This window comes from Haliotis rufescens, unplaced genomic scaffold (genome assembly GCF_023055435.1).
Source record: "Haliotis rufescens isolate VD_foot unplaced genomic scaffold, xgHalRufe1.0.p SCAF_6, whole genome shotgun sequence".
NCBI lineage: Eukaryota > Metazoa > Mollusca > Gastropoda > Lepetellida > Haliotidae > Haliotis > Haliotis rufescens.
This window is the reverse complement of record NW_025964334.1, coordinates 60,352,200-60,374,335: the sequence shown is the minus strand read 5'-3', so window position 1 is coordinate 60,374,335 and position 22,136 is coordinate 60,352,200. Positions and strand designations below refer to the sequence as shown.

Here is a 22,136-nt window from a genome sequence, read left to right as displayed (position 1 = left end):
ATACTCAGATTACAGGAGCCATCATGCATTACAAGTTGCCAGACATGGATCTGAAGACTGATTTGCAATACTTTTATTTTATATTGGCTCGTTTTCTTAATTTTCACATAGTTTCAGCTCCTTCTGAAATCATCTGCCTGAGGCAAGAGAGTTGAATATCACCAAAATATATTTTGTCTATTAGGCATACATACCTTCATCTACATGTTCAATGTCTATATTTTCTGTATTCTCCACAGTGCTGCCTGCTTCTTCGGTCGTTTCTTGCGGGTTGTCTGTGGCAGTACCTGCAAGTTCCTTGTTTTCCCCATCTGGTGCCGTGTCATCGTCATTGTGTTTCACCCTGCGCTTTGGTGGTGTACATCCTCCATGCTCTGTGTGACTTTCATCCGTCTGTCCTTTACGTTTCTCCATCCCATTGATATTCAGTGACTAAGTATATTGTTCTATTTTATATCTCTGAACATTCTTCATTCTTTCCTGTCATCCACCAGTGTCTTTAATCTAAGATGTCATCAAACTCATCATTCTACAACAAAAACGTCTACATGTGTACAACGTTCATCTGTAGGACAGTCCTACACGTGGCCATTTGGTATTGGTGTATAAAGATTGAGAACTCTCTGCCACGCCACTGTAGCTCACCTGGATATGAAGTCAAATCGTTATTTGCTTTCCATATGGTCAAAGTGGTCAATTATTATTTTTCGTATTTTACGAAATAACAGAGACATACATATTAAACACTACACAACAGATGTACCAAATTAAATTAGATGTTTAAATAGCTGAGAAAAAGCCATAAACAATCCCTTTTCCATGTGATTACCAATATGGGGTAACATCAAGATGTTTCTGTGAATATGTTTACAGTGCAATGAAATGCATTGTAAAAGAATTTAACAAAATGGTCAAAGTGCAAATATGAAAATATCAACTATAGCAGTTGACATAACATATACACGTTGGGCCCCACTACCAACTATACATGTATTAAATTACATGACATTTAGAACAATAAGGAGCGGGCAACATATATGGCTTACACAGTGTTGTACTTATTAACGCTACTGTAAGAGACACACATCTAACTACACACTTCTACCAAATTACTTTTTTAACAATAATGTCCGAGTAATATAACATCAATATTGAACAACGGATTCAAATCTCTTGAACAAATTCAGGCATCATTATCATTCAGAAGAATCATGTGAACTTGAAGCGTCATTGGTACTGTGGTTTCTGAGGAGAATATGTTACCAGACGATGTCGTCTCAGGATGCCAGACAAGCAAGCCATGGCATCAGCTCAATTGAAAACAAGATAAGCACATAAAGCAATATATGGCTCACTCTGCAACATCCAGTGGTTTGCGGCCACCATGGGAATTGCAGGCACAGACACAAGCTAGCCACACGCATCGCACAGTGAAGGGGTTGACTCATAAGAGTCATGGAACGGGACAGCCAGAACATTTACTCTGGGCACCACACGAACCAAGTGAGCATTCCGTTTGCACTATCGTTTCAAGCTGTGTTAGGGTGGTGTATGAAAGACACACTGTTTAGAAAGATCACTTTGAAATGAATGACGTAAGGTGACATCAGAATGTGTGAACTAGTTTTATCCACATAGGGCGAGGCCACAATAGTACACCGCCGTATACCCAAGACTTTCGAAGTATATGATAGTATTTTAACATGAACAACTTACAGAGAGACTATCAATGGGATAATATCAGATCCTAATATTTGTTATAAGGGAATGTTTCATTTGTATTGGTATGTATTTTGCATATTTTAACTTTGTGTATTATTTCCACAGGCCTCCGTTCATATAATCTATTAAAAAAATGGCATCTGAATATCTACTTGCCTTGCGTGATTTATTCACAAAACCACTGCAGTTATACGAATATATTGTGCTATGTACACGCTATAATCGAGTTCCTATGCCTCGTGTATATTGATCGGTGACTTCATAAACATAGTGAACATCTCTTTGAAATTTGTGTTAGGATGATAAATGGAGACACACTGTTAAGAACGGACATTTTCAAAGGAATGACGTGTGTAAGGTGACATCAGAGTGTGTCAAGCAGTTCTATCCACATAGGGCGGGGCCACAATAGTACACCGCCGTATACCCAAGACTTTCCAAATTAAACAACAACATTAAGATAGCAGCGGACAGAGATAGACCTACCCTAAAAATGGAGACAATGTGGGAGTATATGATAGTATTAAACATGAACAACTTACAGAGAGATTATCACTTTGTGCGGGCGGTCCTCCCGTCTGTACAACCAGTAAGTAACCAGTGTTTTGCTTTCGTTGTCAAGTAGGTAGGGGAAGCAACTCGTACAGTAACAGTCTATTTTAGATCCATGCACACACCCCTTCTATACAGAACAGGTTCAAAACCCCTGGCTTTAAAATGACATGTTTGTTTGGATAATTCGCCTCATGTTCTGTTTCTCATTAAGTTACCTTTCTCTGGCGCATGTTAACCTAATCTGTACATACTGCTACTATTAGGGGTAGCTGTATATTAAGGGTCTGGGTGTGAGACCAATTCGAGTGACTCAAGTGCCATACTTACCACACAATACAATACACCCAGTAAAGTGAAAAATCCATTTTAGGTCATTTGTTTATTTCCTGTAAGGTATGAATAACTATCACAAATTGAGGCACAAGCCATAGGTTTCAAGAGTCATATTTACAGTAAAGAATCCATGGAAGATGAGGTAGACAATTCCTTATTTCTTCCGACAAAAAAAATGTTAGGACTTAATTTCTATTTGAAATAAACTTGAAATAACGAGACAGAAACTAAATTAATTGAAAGTACGAGATAAGAATCGAAATTTGGCGTTTAGGAGATTAATTTGAAATCACAGGAAAATATTCAAAGTAATGAGAGTGAGTGAGTGAGTGAGTGAGTGAGTGAGTATGGTTTTACGCCACTTTTAGCAATATTTTAGCAATATTCCAGCAATATCACGGCGGGGGACACCAGAAATGGACTTCACACATTGTACCCATGTCGGGAATCGAACCCGGGTCTTCGGCGTGATGAGCGAACTCTCTAATCACTAGGCTACCTGAGCGCCCCCAAAGTAACGAGAAAAAACACAACATTTCGTGAAAATAACTTAATTTATGAGAAATTTCGATTTCGAAAATTACATTAATGCTACCAAAGTGACACCGTCGGCTTTCATATGCAGGTCTTTGACGTTCACCACTTTTGTGAAACCCAAGAGCACGGATAGGGTGCTGAAAATCCTGGAAACATAATCCGAGCGAACCGTAAATCGAATCCAGGATCATAGGGGCGCAACTCTGCACAGCGAATTGCGGTGCCTCTGGCGACTGGCTCAGAAGAGTGATGGACTGTCCATACTTTTGGATCATCCGAAACAGTGTCTTCAAGCTAGTGTTGATGTCGGTGTGAATGTCTCCCCTACTGCTGACTCCCCTCCGTCGCAACTAGAGTATTTGTCAATGGTTCGCTTTCCAGTCTTCACCAGATGATTCTGGCTATGTAGTCACCAATTTAAAATGCCAAGTCATTTTAAAAATGACAGCCACTTAACAAACTCTAAAATATTGTGAAATACTCATGTGTTTATTTCCACACCAGGTCTGGACAAACGCAGATCACCACAAAACATAAATTAAAACATAAATGCACGAGAAATGTCAGTCTTAAATACTTACTGAAACAGATTCCATAGGGAGTTTAAGTCAGGTGAGCTAATAACAGATCTTCTTGACAACACTCTCGTGTGTATTGATCGGTTACTATACAAATAAAATGAAAACACCCTCACAAGCTATGTTAGGATGGTATATGTAAGACACACTGTTTAGAATGGACAAATGAATGATGTGTGTAAGGTGACATCAGAGTGTGTCAAGCAGTTCTATCCACATAGGGCGGGGCCACAATAGTACACCGCCTTTTACCCAAGACTTTCCAAATTAAACAACAACATTAAGATAGCAGCGGACAGAGATAGACCTACCCTAAAAATGGAGACAATGTGGGAGTATATGATAGTATTAAACATGAACAACTTACAGAGAGATTATCACTTTGTGCGGGCAGTCCTCCCGTCTGTACAACCAGTAAGTAACCAGTGTTTTGCTTTCGTTGTCAAGTAGGTAGGGGAAGCAACTCGTACAGTAACAGTCTATTTTAGATCCATGCACACACCCCTTCTATACAGAACAGGTTCAATACCCCTGGCTTTAAAATGACATGTTTGTTTGGATAATTCGCCTCATGTTCTGTTTCTTATTAAGTTACCTTTCTCTGGCGCATGTTAACCTAATCTGTACATACTGCTACTATTAGGGGTAGCTGTATATTAAGGGTCTGGGTGTGAGACCAATTCGAGTGACTCAAGTGCCATACTTACCACACAATACAATACACCCAGTAAAGTGAAAAATCCATTTTAGGTCATTTGTTTATTTCCTGTTAGGTATGAATAACTACCACAAATTGAGGCACAAGCCATAGGTTTCAAGAGTCATATTTACAGTAAAGAATCCATGGAAGATGAGGTAGACAATTCCTTATTTCTTCCGACAAAACAATGTTAGGACTTAATTTCTATTTGAAATAAACTTGAAATAACGAGACAGAAACTAAAATAATCGAAAGTACGAGATAAGAATCGAAATTTGGCGTTTAGGAGATTAATTTGAAATCAAAGGAAAATATTCAAAGTAATAAGAGTGAGTGAGTGAGTGAGTGAGTATGGTTTAACGCCACTTTTAGCAATATTTTAGCAATCTTCCAGCAATATCACGGCGAGGGACACCAGAAATGGACTTCACACATTGTACCCATGTCGGGAATCGAACCCGGGTCTTCGGCGTCATGAGCGAACTCTCTAATCACTAGGCTACCTGAGCGCCCCCAAAGTAACGAGAAAAAACACAACATTTCGTGAAAATAACTTAATTTATGAGAAATTTCGATTTCGAAAATTACATTAATGCTACCAAAGTGACACCGTCGGCTTTCATATGCAGGTCTTTGACGTTCACCACTTTTGTGAAACCCAAGAGCACGGATAGGGTGCTGAAAATCCTGGAAACATAATCCGAGCGAACCGTAAATCGAATCCAGGATCATAGGGGCGCAACTCTGCACAGCGAATTGCGGTGCCTCTGGCGACTGGCTCAGAAGAGTGATGGACTGTCCATACTGTTGGATCATCCGAAACAGTGTCTTCAAGCTAGTGTTGATGTCGGTGTGAATGTCTCCCCTACTGCTGACTCCCCTCCGTCGCAACTAGAGTATTTGTCAATGGTTCGCTTTCCAGTCTTCACCAGATGATTCTGGCTATGTAGTCACCAATTTAAAATGCCAAGTCATTTTAAAAATGACAGCCACTTAACAAACTCTAAAATATTGTGAAATACTTATGTGTTTATTTCCACACCAGGTCTGGACAAACGCAGATCACCACAAAACATAAATTAAAACATAAATGCACGAGAAATGTCAGTCTTAAATACTTACTGAAACAGATTCCATAGGGAGTTTAAGTCAGGTGAGCTAATAACAGATCTTCTTGACAACACTCTCGTGTGTATTGATCGGTTACTATACAAATAAAATGAAAACACCCTCACAAGCTATGTTAGGATGGTATATGTAAGACACACTGTTTAGAATGGACAAATGAATGATGTGTGTAAGGTGACATCAGAGTGTGTCAAGCAGTTCTATCCACATAGGGCGGGGCCACAATAGTACACCGCCTTTTACCCAAGACTTTCCAAATTAAACAACAACATTAAGATAGCAGCGGACAGAGATAGACCTACCCTAAAAATGGAGACAATGTGGGAGTATATGATAGTATTAAACATGAACAACTTACAGAGAGATTATCACTTTGTGCGGGCAGTCCTCCCGTCTGTACAACCAGTAAGTAACCAGTGTTTTGCTTTCGTTGTCAAGTAGGTAGGGGAAGCAACTCGTACAGTAACAGTCTATTTTAGATCCATGCACACACCCCTTCTATACAGAACAGGTTCAATACCCCTGGCTTTAAAATGACATGTTTGTTTGGATAATTCGCCTCATGTTCTGTTTCTTATTAAGTTACCTTTCTCTGGCGCATGTTAACCTAATCTGTACATACTGCTACTATTAGGGGTAGCTGTATATTAAGGGTCTGGGTGTGAGACCAATTCGAGTGACTCAAGTGCCATACTTACCACACAATACAATACACCCAGTAAAGTGAAAAATCCATTTTAGGTCATTTGTTTATTTCCTGTTAGGTATGAATAACTACCACAAATTGAGGCACAAGCCATAGGTTTCAAGAGTCATATTTACAGTAAAGAATCCATGGAAGATGAGGTAGACAATTCCTTATTTCTTCCGACAAAACAATGTTAGGACTTAATTTCTATTTGAAATAAACTTGAAATAACGAGACAGAAACTAAAATAATCGAAAGTACGAGATAAGAATCGAAATTTGGCGTTTAGGAGATTAATTTGAAATCAAAGGAAAATATTCAAAGTAATAAGAGTGAGTGAGTGAGTGAGTGAGTATGGTTTAACGCCACTTTTAGCAATATTTTAGCAATCTTCCAGCAATATCACGGCGAGGGACACCAGAAATGGACTTCACACATTGTACCCATGTCGGGAATCGAACCCGGGTCTTCGGCGTCATGAGCGAACTCTCTAATCACTAGGCTACCTGAGCGCCCCCAAAGTAACGAGAAAAAACACAACATTTCGTGTAAATAACTTAATTTATGAGAAATTTCGATTTCGAAAATTACATTAATGCTACCAAAGTGACACCGTCGGCTTTCATATGCAGGTCTTTGACGTTCACCACTTTTGTGAAACCCAAGAGCACGGATAGGGTGCTGAAAATCCTGGAAACATAATCCGAGCGAACCGTAAATCGAATCCAGGATCATAGGGGCGCAACTCTGCACAGCGAATTGCGGTGCCTCTGGCGACTGGCTCAGAAGAGTGATGGACTGTCCATACTGTTGGATCATCCGAAACAGTGTCTTCAAGCTAGTGTTGATGTCGGTGTGAATGTCTCCCCTACTGCTGACTCCCCTCCGTCGCAACTAGAGTATTTGTCAATGGTTCGCTTTCCAGTCTTCACCAGATGATTCTGGCTATGTAGTCACCAATTTAAAATGCCAAGTCATTTTAAAAATGACAGCCACTTAACAAACTCTAAAATATTGTGAAATACTTATGTGTTTATTTCCACACCAGGTCTGGACAAACGCAGATCACCACAAAACATAAATTAAAACATAAATGCACGAGAAATGTCAGTCTTAAATACTTACTGAAACAGATTCCATAGGGAGTTTAAGTCAGGTGAGCTAATAACAGATCTTCTTGACAACACTCTCGTGTGTATTGATCGGTTACTATACAAATAAAATGAAAACACCCTCACAAGCTATGTTAGGATGGTATATGTAAGACACACTGTTTAGAATGGACAAATGAATGATGTGTGTAAGGTGACATCAGAGTGTGTCAAGCAGTTCTATCCACATAGGGCGGGGCCACAATAGTACACCGCCTTTTACCCAAGACTTTCCAAATTAAACAACAACATTAAGATAGCAGCGGACAGAGATAGACCTACCCTAAAAATGGAGACAATGTGGGAGTATATGATAGTATTAAACATGAACAACTTACAGAGAGATTATCACTTTGTGCGGGCAGTCCTCCCGTCTGTACAACCAGTAAGTAACCAGTGTTTTGCTTTCGTTGTCAAGTAGGTAGGGGAAGCAACTCGTACAGTAACAGTCTATTTTAGATCCATGCACACACCCCTTCTATACAGAACAGGTTCAATACCCCTGGCTTTAAAATGACATGTTTGTTTGGATAATTCGCCTCATGTTCTGTTTCTTATTAAGTTACCTTTCTCTGGCGCATGTTAACCTAATCTGTACATACTGCTACTATTAGGGGTAGCTGTATATTAAGGGTCTGGGTGTGAGACCAATTCGAGTGACTCAAGTGCCATACTTACCACACAATACAATACACCCAGTAAAGTGAAAAATCCATTTTAGGTCATTTGTTTATTTCCTGTAAGGTATGAATAACTACCACAAATTGAGGCACAAGCCATAGGTTTCAAGAGTCATATTTACAGTAAAGAATCCATGGAAGATGAGGTAGACAATTCCTTATTTCTTCCGACAAAACAATGTTAGGACTTAATTTCTATTTGAAATAAACTTGAAATAACGAGACAGAAACTAAAATAATCGAAAGTACGAGATAAGAATCGAAATTTGGCGTTTAGGAGATTAATTTGAAATCAAAGGAAAATATTCAAAGTAATAAGAGTGAGTGAGTGAGTGAGTGAGTATGGTTTAACGCCACTTTTAGCAATATTTTAGCAATCTTCCAGCAATATCACGGCGAGGGACACCAGAAATGGACTTCACACATTGTACCCATGTCGGGAATCGAACCCGGGTCTTCGGCGTGATGAGCGAACTCTCTAATCACTAGGCTACCTGAGCGCCCCCAAAGTAACGAGAAAAAACACAACTTTTCGTGAAAATAACTTAATTTATGAGAAATTTCGATTTCGAAAATTACATTAATGCTACCAAAGTGACACCGTCGGCTTTCATATGCAGGTCTTTGACGTTCACCACTTTTGTGAAACCCAAGAGCACGGATAGGGTGCTGAAAATCCTGGAAACATAATCCGAGCGAACCGTAAATCGAATCCAGGATCATAGGGGCGCAACTCTGCACAGCGAATTGCGGTGCCTCTGGCGACTGGCTCAGAAGAGTGATGGACTGTCCATACTGTTGGATTATCCGAAACAGTGTCTTCAAGCTAGTGTTCATGTCGGTGTGAATGTTTCCCCTACTGCTGACTCCCCTCCGTCGCAACTAGAGTATTTGTCAATGGTTCGGTTTCCAGTCTTCACCAGATGATTCTGGCTATGTAGTCACCAAATTAAAATGCCAAGTCATTTTAAAAATGACAGCCACTTAACAAACTCTAAAATATTGTGAAAAACGTATGTGTTTATTTCCACACCAGGTCTGGACAAACGCAGATCACCACAAAACACAAATCAAAACATAAATGCCCGAGAAATGTCAGTCTTAAATACTTACTGAAACAGATTCCATAGGGAGTTTAAGTCAGGTGAGCTAATAATAGGTCTTCTTGACAACACTCTCGTGTGTATTGATCGGTTACTATACAAATAAAATGAAAACACCCTCACAAGCTATGTTAGGATGGTATATGTAAGACACACTGTTTAGAATGGACAAATGAATGACGTGTGTAAGGTGACATCTGAGTGTGTCAAGCAGTTCTATCCACATAGGGCGGGGCCACAATAGTACACTGCCTTTTACCAAAGACTTTCCAAATTAAACAACAACATTAAGATAGCAGCGGACAGAGATAGACCTACCCTAAAAATGGAGACAATGTGGGAGTATATGATAGTATTAAACATGAACAACTTACAGAGAGGTTATCACTGTGTGCGGGCAGTCCTCCCGTCTGTACAACCAGTAAGTAACCAGTGTTTTGCTTTCGTTGTCAAGTAGGTAGGGGAAGCAACTCGTACAGTAACAGTCTATTTTAGATCCATGCACACACCCCTTCTATACAGAACAGGTTTCAAACCCCTGGCTTTAAAATGACATGTTTGTTTGGATAATTCGCCTCATGTTCTGTTTCTCATTAAGTTACCTTTCTCTGGCGCATGTTAACCTAATCTGTACATAATGCTACTATTAGGGGTAGCTGTATATTAAGGGTCTGGGTGTGAGACCAATTCGAGTGACTCAAGTGCCATACTTACCACACAATACAATACACCCAGTAAAGTGAAAAATCCATTTTAGGTCATTTGTTTATTTCCTGTAAGGTATGAATAACTATCACAAATTGAGGCACAAGCCATAGGTTTCAAGAGTCATATTTACAGTAAAGAATCCATGGAAGATGAGGTAGACAATTCCTTATTTCTTCTGACAAACAAAATGTTAGGACTTAATTTCTATTTGAAATAAACTTGAAATAACGAGACAGAAACTAAAATAATCGAAAGTACGAGATAAGAATCGAAATTTGGCGTTTAGGAGATTAATTTGAAATCACAGGAAAATATTCAATGTAATGAGAGTGAGTGAGTAAGTGAGTGAGTGAGTATGGTTTTACGCCACTTTTAGCAATATTTTAGCAATATTCCAGCAATATCACGGCGGGGGACACCAGAAATGGACTTCACACATTGTACCCATGTCGGGAATCGAACCCGGGTCTTCGGCGTCATGAGCGAACTCTCTTATCACTAGGCTACCTGACCGCCCCCAAAGTAACGAGAAAAAACACAACATTTCGTGAAAATAACTTAATTTATGAGAAATTTCGATTTCGAAAATTACATTAATGCTACCAAAGTGACACCGTCGGCTTTCATATGCAGGTCTTTGACGTTCACCACTTTTGTGAAACCCAAGAGCACGGATAGGGTGCTGAAAATCCTGGAAACATAATCCGAGCGAACCGTAAATCGAATCCAGGATCATAGGGGCGCAACTCTGCACAGCGAATTGCGGTGCCTCTGGCGACTGGCTCAGAAGAGTGATGGACTGTCCATACTGTTGGATCATCCGAAACAGTGTCTTCAAGCTAGTGTTGATGTCGGCGTGAATGTCTCCCCTACTGCTGACTCCCCTCCGTCGCAACTAGAGTATATATCAATGGTTCGGTTTCCAGTCTTCACCAGATGATTCTGGCTATGTAGTCACCAATTTAAAATGCCAAGTCATTTTAAAAATGACAGCCACTTAACAAACTCTAAAATATTGTGAAAAACTTATGTGTTTATTTCCACACCAGGTCTGGACAAACGCAGATCACCACAAAACATAAATCAAAACATAAATGCACGAGAAATGTCAGTCTTAAATACTTACTGAAACAGATTCCATAGGGAGTTTAAGTCAGGTGAGCTAATAATAGATCTTCTTGACAACACTCTCGTGTGTATTGATCGGTTACTATACAAATAAAATGAAAACACCCTCACAAGCTATGTTAGGATGGTATATGTAAGACACACTGTTTAGAATGGACAAATGAATGATGTGTGTAAGGTGACATCAGAGTGTGTCAAGCAGTTCTATCCACATAGGGCGGGGCCACAATAGTACACCGCCTTTTACCCAAGACTTTCCAAATTAAACAACAACATTAAGATAGCAGCGGACAGAGATAGACCTACCCTAAAAATGGAGACAATGTGGGAGTATATGATAGTATTAAACATGAACAACTTACAGAGAGATTATCACTTTGTGCGGGCAGTCCTCCCGTCTGTACAACCAGTAAGTAACCAGTGTTTTGCTTTCGTTGTCAAGTAGGTAGGGGAAGCAACTCGTACAGTAACAGTCTATTTTAGATCCATGCTCACACCCCTTCTATACAGAACAGGTTCAATACCCCTGGCTTTAAAATGACATGTTTGTTTGGATAATTCGCCTCATGTTCTGTTTCTTATTAAGTTACCTTTCTCTGGCGCATGTTAACCTAATCTGTACATACTGCTACTATTAGGGGTAGCTGTATATTAAGGGTCTGGGTGTGAGACCAATTCGAGTGACTCAAGTGCCATACTTACCACACAATACAATACACCCAGTAAAGTGAAAAATCCATTTTAGGTCATTTGTTTATTTCCTGTAAGGTATGAATAACTATCACAAATTGAGGCACAAGCCATAGGTTTCAAGAGTCATATTTACAGTAAAGAATCCATGGAAGATGAGGTAGACAATTCCTTATTTCTTCTGAGATAAAAAATGTTAAGACTTAATTTCTATTTGAAATAAACTTGAAATAACGAGACAGAAACTAAAATAATCGAAAGTACGAGATAAGAATCGAAATTTGGCGTTTAGGAGATTAATTTGAAATCACAGGAAAATATTCAATGTAATGAGAGTGAGTGAGTGAGTGAGTGAGTGAGTATGGTTTTACGCCACTTTTAGCAATGTTTTAGCAATATTCCAGCAATATCACGGCGGGGGACACCAGAAATGGACTTCACACATTGTACCCATGTCGGGAATCGATCCCGGGTCTTCCACGTGATGAGCGAACTCTCTAACCACTAGGCTACCTGAGCGCCCCCAAAGTAACGAGAAAAAACACAACATTTAGTGAAAATAACTTAATTAATGAGAAATTTCGATTTCGAAAATTACATTAATGCTACCAAAGTGACACCATCGGCTTTCATATGCAGGTCTTTGACGTTCACCACTTTTGTGAAACCCAAAAGCACGGATAGGGTGCTGAAAATCCTGGAAACATAATCGGAGCGAACCGTCAATCGAATCCAGGATCATAGGGGCGCAACTCTGCACAGCGAATTGCGGTGCCTCTGGCGACTGGCTCAGAAGAGTGATGGACTGTCCATACTGTTGGATCATCCGAAACAGTGTCTTCAAGCTAGTGTTGATGTCGGTGTGAATGTCTCCCCTACTGCTGACTCCCCTCCGTCGCAACTAGAGTATATATCAATGGTTCGGTTTCCAGTCTTCACCAGATGATTCTGGCTATGTAGTCACCAATTTAAAATGCCAAGTCATTTTAAAAATGACAGCCACTTAACAAACTCTAAAATATTGTGAAAAACTTATGTGTTTATTTCCACACCAGGTCTGGACAAACGCAGATCACCACAAAACATAAATTAAAACATAAATGCACGAGAAATGTCAGTCTTAAATACTTACTGAAACAGATTCCATAGGGAGTTTAAGTCAGGTGAGCTAATAATAGATCTTCTTGACAACACTCTCGTGTGTATTGATCGGTTACTATACAAATAAAATGAAAACACCCTCACAAGCTATGTTAGGATGGTATATGTAAGACACACTGTTTAGAATGGACAAATGAATGACGTGTGTAAGGTGACATCAGAGTGTGTCAAGCAGTTCTATCCACATAGGGCGGGGCCACAATAGTACACCGCCTTTTACCCAAGACTTTCCAAATTAAACAACAACATTAAGATAGCAGCGGACAGAGATAGACCTACCCTAAAAATGGAGACAATGTGGGAGTATATGATAGTATTAAACATGAACAACTTACAGAGAGGTTATCACTGTGTGCGGGCAGTCCTCCCGTCTGTACAACCAGTAAGTAACCAGTATTTTGCTTTCGTTGTCAAGTAGGTAGGGGAAGCAACTCGTACAGTAACAGTCCATTTTAGATCCATGCACACACCCCTTCTATACAGAACAGGTTCAATACCCCTGGCTTTAAAATGACATCTTTGTTTGGATAATTCGCCTCATGTTCTGTTTCTCATTAAGTTACCTTTCTCTGGCGCATGTTAACCTAATCTGTACATACTGCTACTATTAGGGGTAGCTGTATATTAAGGGTCTGGGTGTGAGACCAATTCGAGTGACTCAAGTGCCATACTTACCACACAATACAATACACCCAGTAAAGTGAAAAATCCATTTTAGGTCATTTGTTTATTTCCTGTAAGGTATGAATAACTATCACAAATTGAGGCACAAGCCATAGGTTTCAAGAGTCATATTTACAGTAAAGAATCCATGGAAGATGAGGTAGACAATTCCTTATTTCTTCTGAGATAAAAAATGTTAAGACTTAATTTCTATTTGAAATAAACTTGAAATAACGAGACAGAAACTAAAATAATCGAAAGTACGAGATAAGAATCGTAATTTGGCGTTTAGGAGATTAATTTGAAATCACAGGAAAATATTCAATGTAATGAGAGTGAGTGAGTGAGTGAGTGAGTGAGTGAGTGAGTGAGTGAGTATGATTTTACGCCACTTTTAGCAATGTTTTAGCAATATTCCAGCAATATCACGGCGGGGGACACCAGAAATGGACTTCACACATTGTACCCATGTCGGGAATCGATCCCGGGTCTTCCACGTGATGAGCGAACTCTCTAACCACTAGGCTACCTGACCGACCCCAAAGTAACGAGAAAAAACACAACATTTAGTGAAAATAACTTAATTAATGAGAAATTTCGATTTCGAAAATTACATTAATGCTACCAAAGTGACACCATCGGCTTTCATATGCAGGTCTTTGACGTTCACCACTTTTGTGAAACCCAAAAGCACGGATAGGGTGCTGAAAATCCTGGAAACATAATCGGAGCGAACCGTAAATCGAATCCAGGATCATAGGGGCGCAACTCTGCACAGCGAATTGCGGTGCCTCTGGCGACTGGCTCAGAAGAGTGATGGACTGTCCATACTGTTGGATCATCCGAAACAGTGTCTTCAAGCTAGTGTTGATGTCGGTGTGAATGTCTCCCCTACTGCTGACTCCCCTCCGTCGCAACTAGAGTATATATCAATGGTTCGGTTTCCAGTCTTCACCAGATGATTCTGGCTATGTAGTCACCAATTTAAAATGCCAAGTCATTTTAAAAATGACAGCCACTTAACAAACTCTAAAATATTGTGAAAAACGTATGTGTTTATTTCCACACCAGGTCTGGACAAACGCAGATCACCACAAAACATAAATCAAAACATAAATGCACGAGAAATGTCAGTCTTAAATACTTACTGAAACAGATTCCATAGGGAGTTTAAGTCAGGTGAGCTAATAATACATCTTCTTGACAACACTCTCGTGTGTATTGATCGGTTACTATACAAATAAAATGAAAACACCCTCACAAGCTATGTTAGGATGGTATATGTAAGACACACTGTTTAGAATGGACAAATGAATGATGTGTGTAAGGTGACATCAGAGTGTGTCAAGCAGTTCTATCCACATAGGGCGGGGCCACAATAGTACACCGCCTTTTACCCAAGACTTTCCAAATTAAACAACAACATTAAGATAGCAGCGGACAGAAATAGACCTACCCTAAAAATGGAGACAATGTGGGAGTATATGATAGTATTAAACATGAACAACTTACAGAGAGATTATCACTGTGTGCGGGCAGTCCTCCCGTCTGTACAACCAGTAAGTTACCAGTGTTTTGCTTTCGTTGTCAAGTAGGTAGGGGAAGCAACTCGTACAGTAACGGTCTATTTTAGATCCATGCTCACACCCCTTCTATACAGAACAGGTTCAATACCCCTGGCTTTAAAATGACATGTTTGTTTGGATAATTCGCCTCATGTTCTGTTTCTCATTAAGTTACCTTTCTCTGGCGCATGTTAACCTAATCTGTACATAATGCTACTATTAGGGGTAGCTGTATATTAAGGGTCTGGGTGTGAGACCAATTCGAGTGACTCAAGTGCCATACTTACCACACAAAACAATACACCCAGTAAAGTGAAAAATCCATTTTAGGTCATTTGTTTATTTCCTGTAAGGTATGAATAACTATCACAAATTGAGGCACAAGCCATAGGTTTCAAGAGTCATATTTACAGTAAAGAATCCATGGAAGATGAGGTAGACAATTCCTTATTTCTTCTGAGAAAAAAAATGTTAGGACTTAATTTCTATTTGAAATAAACTTGAAATAACGAGACAGAAACTAAAATAATCGAAAGTACGAGATAAGAATCGAAATTTGGCGTTTAGGAGATTAATTTGAAATCACAGGAAAATATTCAATGTAATGAGAGTGAGTGAGTGAGTGAGTGAGTGAGTATGGTTTTACGCCACTTTTAGCAATGTTTTAGCAATATTCCAGCAATATCACGGCGGGGGACACCAGAAATGGACTTCACACATTGTACCCATGTCGGGAATTGATCCCGGGTCTTCCGCGTGATGAGCGAACTCTCTAACCACTAGGCTACCTGAGCGCCCCCAAAGTAACGAGAAAAAACACAACATTTAGTGAAAATAACTTAATTAATGAGAAATTTCGATTTCGAAAATTACATTAATGCTACCAAAGTGACACCATCGGCTTTCATATGCAGGTCTTTGACGTTCACCACTTTTGTGAAACCCAAGAGCACGGATAGGGTGCTGAAAATCCTGGAAACATAATCCGAGCGAACCGTAAATCGAATCCAGGATCATAGGGGCGCAACTCTGCACAGCGAATTGCGGTGCCTCTGGCGACTGGCTCAGAAGAGTGATGGACTGTCCATACTGTTGGATCATCCGAAACAGTGTCTTCAAGCTAGTGTTGATGTCGGTGTGAATGTCTCCCCTACTGCTGACTCCCCTCCGTCGCAACTAGAGTATATGTCAATGGTTCGGTTTCCAGTCTTCACCAGATGATTCTGGCTATGTAGTCACCAATTTAAAATGCCAAGTCATTTTAAAAATGACAGCCACTTAACAAACTCTAAAATATTGTGAAAAACGTATGTGTTTATTTCCACACCAGGTCTGGACAAACGCAGATCACCACAAAACATAAATCAAAACATAAATGCCCGAGAAATGTCAGTCTTAAATACTTACTGAAACAGATTCCATAGGGAGTTTAAGTCAGGTGAGCTAATAATAGATCTTCTTGACAACACTCTCGTGTGTATTGATCGGTTACTATACAAATAAAATGAAAACACCCTCACAAGCTATGTTAGGATGGTATATGTAAGACACACTGTTTAGAATGGACAAATGAATGATGTGTGTAAGGTGACATCAGAGTGTGTCAAGCAGTTCTATCCACATAGGGAGGGGCCACAATAGTACACCGCCTTTTACCCAAGACTTTCCAAATTAAACAACAACATTAAGATAGCAGCGGACAGAGATAGACCAACCCTAAAAATGGAGACAATGTGGGAGTATATGATAGTATTAAACATGAACAACTTACAGAGAGATTATCACTTTGTGCGGGCAGTCCTCCCGTCTGTACAACCAGTAAGTTACCAGTGTTTTGCTTTCGTTGTCAAGTAGGTAGGGGAAGCAACTCGTACAGTAACAGTCTATTTTAGATCCATGCACACACCCCTTCTATACAGAACAGGTTCAATACCCCTGGCTATAAAATGACATGTTTGTTTGGATAATTCGCCTCATGTTCTGTTTCTCATTAAGTTACCTTTCTCTGGCGCATGTTAACCTAATCTGTACATACTGCTACTATTAGGGGTAGCTGTATATTAAGGGTCTGGGTGTGAGACCAATTCGAGTGACTCAAGTGCCATACTTACCACACAATACAATACACCCAGTAAAGTGAAAAATCCATTTTAGGTCATTTGTTTATTTCCTGTAAGGTATGAATAACTATCACAAATTGAGGCACAAGCCATAGGTTTCAAGAGTCATATTTACAGTAAAGAATCCATGGAAGATGAGGTAGACAATTCCTTATTTCTTCTGACAAAAAAAATGTTAGGACTTAATTTCTATTTGAAATAAACTTGAAATAACGAGACAGAAACTAAAATAATCGAAAGTACGAGATAAGAATCGAAATTTGGCGTTTAGGAGATTAATTTTAAATCACAGGAAAATATTCAAAGCAATGAGAGTGAGTGAGTGAGTGAGTGAGTATGGTTTTACGCCACTTTTAGCAATGTTTTAGCAATATTCCAGCAATATCACGGCGGGGGACACCAGAAATGGACTTCACACATTGTACCCATGTCGAGAATCGATCCCGGGTCTTCCGCGTGATGAGCGAACTCTCTAACCACTAGGCTACCTGACCGACCCCAAAGTAACGAGAAAAAACACAACATTTCGTGAAAATAACTTAATTAATGAGAAATTTCGATTTCGAAAATTACATTAATGCTACCAAAGTGACACCATCGGCTTTCATATGCAGGTCTTTGACGTTCACCACTTTTGTGAAACCCAAGAGCACGGATAGGGTGCTGAAAATCCTGGAAACATAATCGGAGCGAACCGTAAATCGAATCCAGGATCATAGGGGCACAACTCTGCACAGCGAATTGCGTGCCTCTGGCGACTGGCTCAGAAGAGTGATGGACTGTCCATACTGTTGGATCATCCGAAACAGTGTCTTCAAGCTAGTGTTGATGTCGGTGTGAATGTCTCCCCTACTGCTGACTCCCCTCCGTCGCAACTAGAGTATATGTCAATGGTTCGGTTTCCAGTCTTCACCAGATGATTCTGGCTATGTAGTCACCAATTTAAAATGCCAAGTCATTTTAAAAATGACAGCCACTTAACAAACTCTAAAATATTGTGAAAAACGTATTTGTTTATTTCCACACCAGGTCTGGACAAACGCAGATCACCACAAAACATAAATCAAAACATAAATGCCCGAGAAATGTCAGTCTTAAATACTTACTGAAACAGATTCCATAGGGAGTTTAAGTCAGGTGAGCTAATAATAGATCTTCTTGACAACACTCTCGTTTGTATTGATCGGTTACTATACAAATAAAATGAAAACACCCTCACAAGCTATGTTAGGATGGTATATGTAAGACACACTGTTTAGAATGGACAAATGAATGACGTGTGTAAGGTGACATCAGAGTGTGTCAAGCAGTTCTATCCACATAGGGCGGGGCCACAATAGTACACCGCCTTTTACCCAAGACTTTCCAAATTAAACAACAGCATTAAGATAGCAGCGGACAGAGATAGACCTACCCTAAACATGGAGACAATGTGGGAGTATATGATAGTGTTAAACATGAACAACTTACAGAGAGATTATCACTGTGTGCGGGCAGTCCTCCCGTCTGTACAACCAGTAAGTTACCAGTGTTTTGCTTTCGTTGTCAAGTAGGTAGGGGAAGCAACTCGTACAGTAACAGTCTATTTTAGATCCATGCTCACACCTCTTCTATACAGAACAGGTTCAATACCCCTGGCTTTAAAATGACATGTTTGTTTGGATAATTCGCCTCATGTTCTGTTTCTCATTAAGTTACCTTTCTCTGGCGCATGTTAACCTAATCTGTACATAATGCTAATATTAGGGGTAGCTGTATATTAAGGGTCTGGGTGTGAGACCAATTCGAGTGACTCAAGTGCCATACTTACCACACAAAACAATACACCCAGTAAAGTGAAAAATCCATTTTAGGTCATTTGTTTATTTCCTGTAAGGTATGAATAACTATCACAAATTGAGGCACAAGCCATAGGTTTCAAGAGTCATATTTACAGTAAAGAATCCATGGAAGATGAGGTAGATAATTCCTTATTTCTTCCGACAAAAAAAATGTTAGGACTTAATTTCTATTTGAAATAAACTTGAAATAACGAGACAGAAACTAAAATAATCGAAAGTACGAGATAAGAATCGAAAATTGGCGTTTAGGAGATTAATTTGAAATCACAGGAAAATATTCAAAGTAATGAGAGTGAGTGAGTGAGTGAGTATGGTTTTACGCCACTTTTAGCAATGTTTTAGCAATATTCCAGCAATATCACGGCGGGGGACACCAGAAATGGACTTCACAAATTGTACCCATGTTTGGAATCGATCCCGGGTCTTCCGCATGATGAGCGAACTCTCTAACCACTAGGCTACCTGACCGACCCCAAAGTAACGAGAAAAAAACGCTAAATTTCGTGAAAATAACTTAATTAATGAGAAATTTCGATTTCGAAAATTACATTAATGCTACCGAAGTGACACCATCGGCTTTCATATGCAGGTCTTTGACGTTCACCACTTTTGTGAAACCCAAGAGCACGGATAGGGTGCTGAAAATCCTGGAAACATAATCGGAGCGAACCGTAAATCGAACCCAGGATCATAGGGGCGCAACTCTGCACAGCGAATTGCGTGCCTCTGGCGACTGGCTCAGAAGAGTGATGGACTGTCCATACTTTTGGATCATCCGAAACAGTGTCTTCAAGCTAGTGTTGATGTCGGCGCGGTGTGAATGTCTCCCCTACTGCTGACTCCCCTCCGTCGCAACTAGTGTATTTGTCAATGGTTCGGTTTCCAGTCTTCACCAGATGATTCTGGCTATGTAGTCACCAATTTAAAATGCCAAGTCATTTTAAAAATGACAGCCACTTAACAAACTCAAAAATATTGCGAAAAACGTATGTGTTTATTTCCACACCAGGTCTGGACAAACGCAGATCACCACAAAACATAAATCAAAACATAAATGCCCGAGAAATGTCAGTCTTAAATACTTACTGAAACAGATTCCATAGGGAGTTTAAGTCAGGTGAGCTAATAATAGATCTTCTTGACAACACTCTCGTGTGTATTGATCGGTTACTATACAAATAAAATGAAAACACCCTCACAAGCTATGTTAGGATGGTATATGTAAGACACACTGTTTAGAATGGACAAATGAATGATGTGTGTAAGGTGACATCAGAGTGTGTCAAGCAGTTCTATCCACATAGGGCGGGGCCATAATAGTACACCGCCTTTTACCCAAGACTTTCCAAATTAAACAACAACATTAAGATAGCAGCGGACAGAGATAGACCTACCCTAAACATGGAGACAATGTGGGAGTATATGATAGTATTAAACATGAACAACTTACAGAGAGGTTATCACTGTGTGCGGGCAGTCCTCCCGTCTGTACAACCAGTAAGTAACCAGTGTTTTGCTTTCGTTGTCAAGTAGGTAGGGGAAGCAACTCGTACAGTAACAGTCTATTTTAGATCCATGCACACACCTCTTCTATACAGAACAGGTTCAATACCCCTGGCTTTAAAATGACATGTTTGTTTGGATAATTCGCCTCATGTTCTGTTTCTCATTAAGTTACCTTTCTCTGGCGCATGTTAACCTAATCTGTACATAATGCTAATATTAGGGGTAGCTGTATATTAAGGGTCTGGGTGTGAGACCAATTCGAGTGACTCAAGTGCCATACTTACCACACAAAACAATACACCCAGTAAAGTGAAAAATCCATTTTAGGTCATTTGTTTATTTCCTGTAAGGTATGAATAACTATCACAAATTGAGGCACAAGCCATAGGTTTCAAGAGTCATATTTACAGTAAAGAATCCATGGAAGATGAGGTAGACAATTCCTTATTTCTTCTGACAAACAAAATGTTAGGACTTAATTTCTATTTGAAATAAACTTGAAATAACGAGACAGAAACTAAAATAATCGAAAGTACGAGATAAGAATCGAAATTTGGCGTTTAGGAGATTAATTTGAAATCACAGGAAAATATTCAAAGCAATGAGAGTGAGTGAGTGAGTGAGTGAGTATGGTTTTACGCCACTTTTAGCAATGTTTTAGCAATATTCCAGCAATATCACGGCGGGGGACACCAGAAATGGACTTCACACATTGTACCCATGTCGAGAATCGATCCCGGGTCTTCCGCGTGATGAGCGAACTCTCTAACCACTAGGCTACCTGACCGCCCCCAAAGTAACGAGAAAAAACACAACATTTCGTGAAAATAACTTAATTAATGAGAAATTTCGATTTCGAAAATTACATTAATGCTACCAAAGTGACACCATCGGCTTTCACATGCAGGTCTTTGACGTTCACCACTTTTGTGAAACCCAAGAGCACGGATAGGGTGCTGAAAATCCTGGAAACATAATCGGAGCGAACCGTAAATCGAATCCAGGATCATAGGGGCACAACTCTGCACAGCGAATTGCGTGCCTCTGGCGACTGGCTCAGAAGAGTGATGGACTGTCCATACTGTTGGATCATCCGAAACAGTGTCTTCAAGCTAGTGTTGATGTCGGTGTGAATGTCTCCCCTACTGCTGACTCCCCTCCGTCGCAACTAGAGTATATGTCAATGGTTCGGTTTCCAGTCTTCACCAGATGATTCTGGCTATGTAGTCACCAATTTAAAATGCCAAGTCATTTTAAAAATGACAGCCACTTAACAAACTCTAAAATATTGTGAAAAACGTATTTGTTTATTTCCACACCAGGTCTGGACAAACGCAGATCACCACAAAACATAAATCAAAACATAAATGCCCGAGAAATGTCAGTCTTAAATACTTACTGAAACAGATTCCATAGGGAGTTTAAGTCAGGTGAGCTAATAATAGATCTTCTTGACAACACTCTCGTTTGTATTGATCGGTTACTATACAAATAAAATGAAAACACCCTCACAAGCTATGTTAGGATGGTATATGTAAGACACACTGTTTAGAATGGACAAATGAATGATGTGTGTAAG

General features: G+C 39.7%; 1 protein-coding gene and 1 long non-coding RNA gene across 3 annotated transcripts in view; one reads left to right on the top strand and one right to left on the bottom strand.

Moving 5' to 3' along the window:
* LOC125374886 overlaps positions 1–22,136 on the top strand; it is a 67,104-nt gene that overhangs the window by 18,874 nt on the left and 26,094 nt on the right. The window lies entirely within an intron of this gene.
* LOC124119618 overlaps positions 1–22,136 on the bottom strand; it is a 62,058-nt gene that overhangs the window by 17,366 nt on the left and 22,556 nt on the right. For both annotated transcript variants that reach the window (XM_048386586.1, XM_048386587.1), the window contains exon 2: positions 195–529. The gene's annotated coding sequence lies outside the window, so the exon portion shown is untranslated. The remainder of the gene's footprint in view (positions 1–194; positions 530–22,136) is intronic.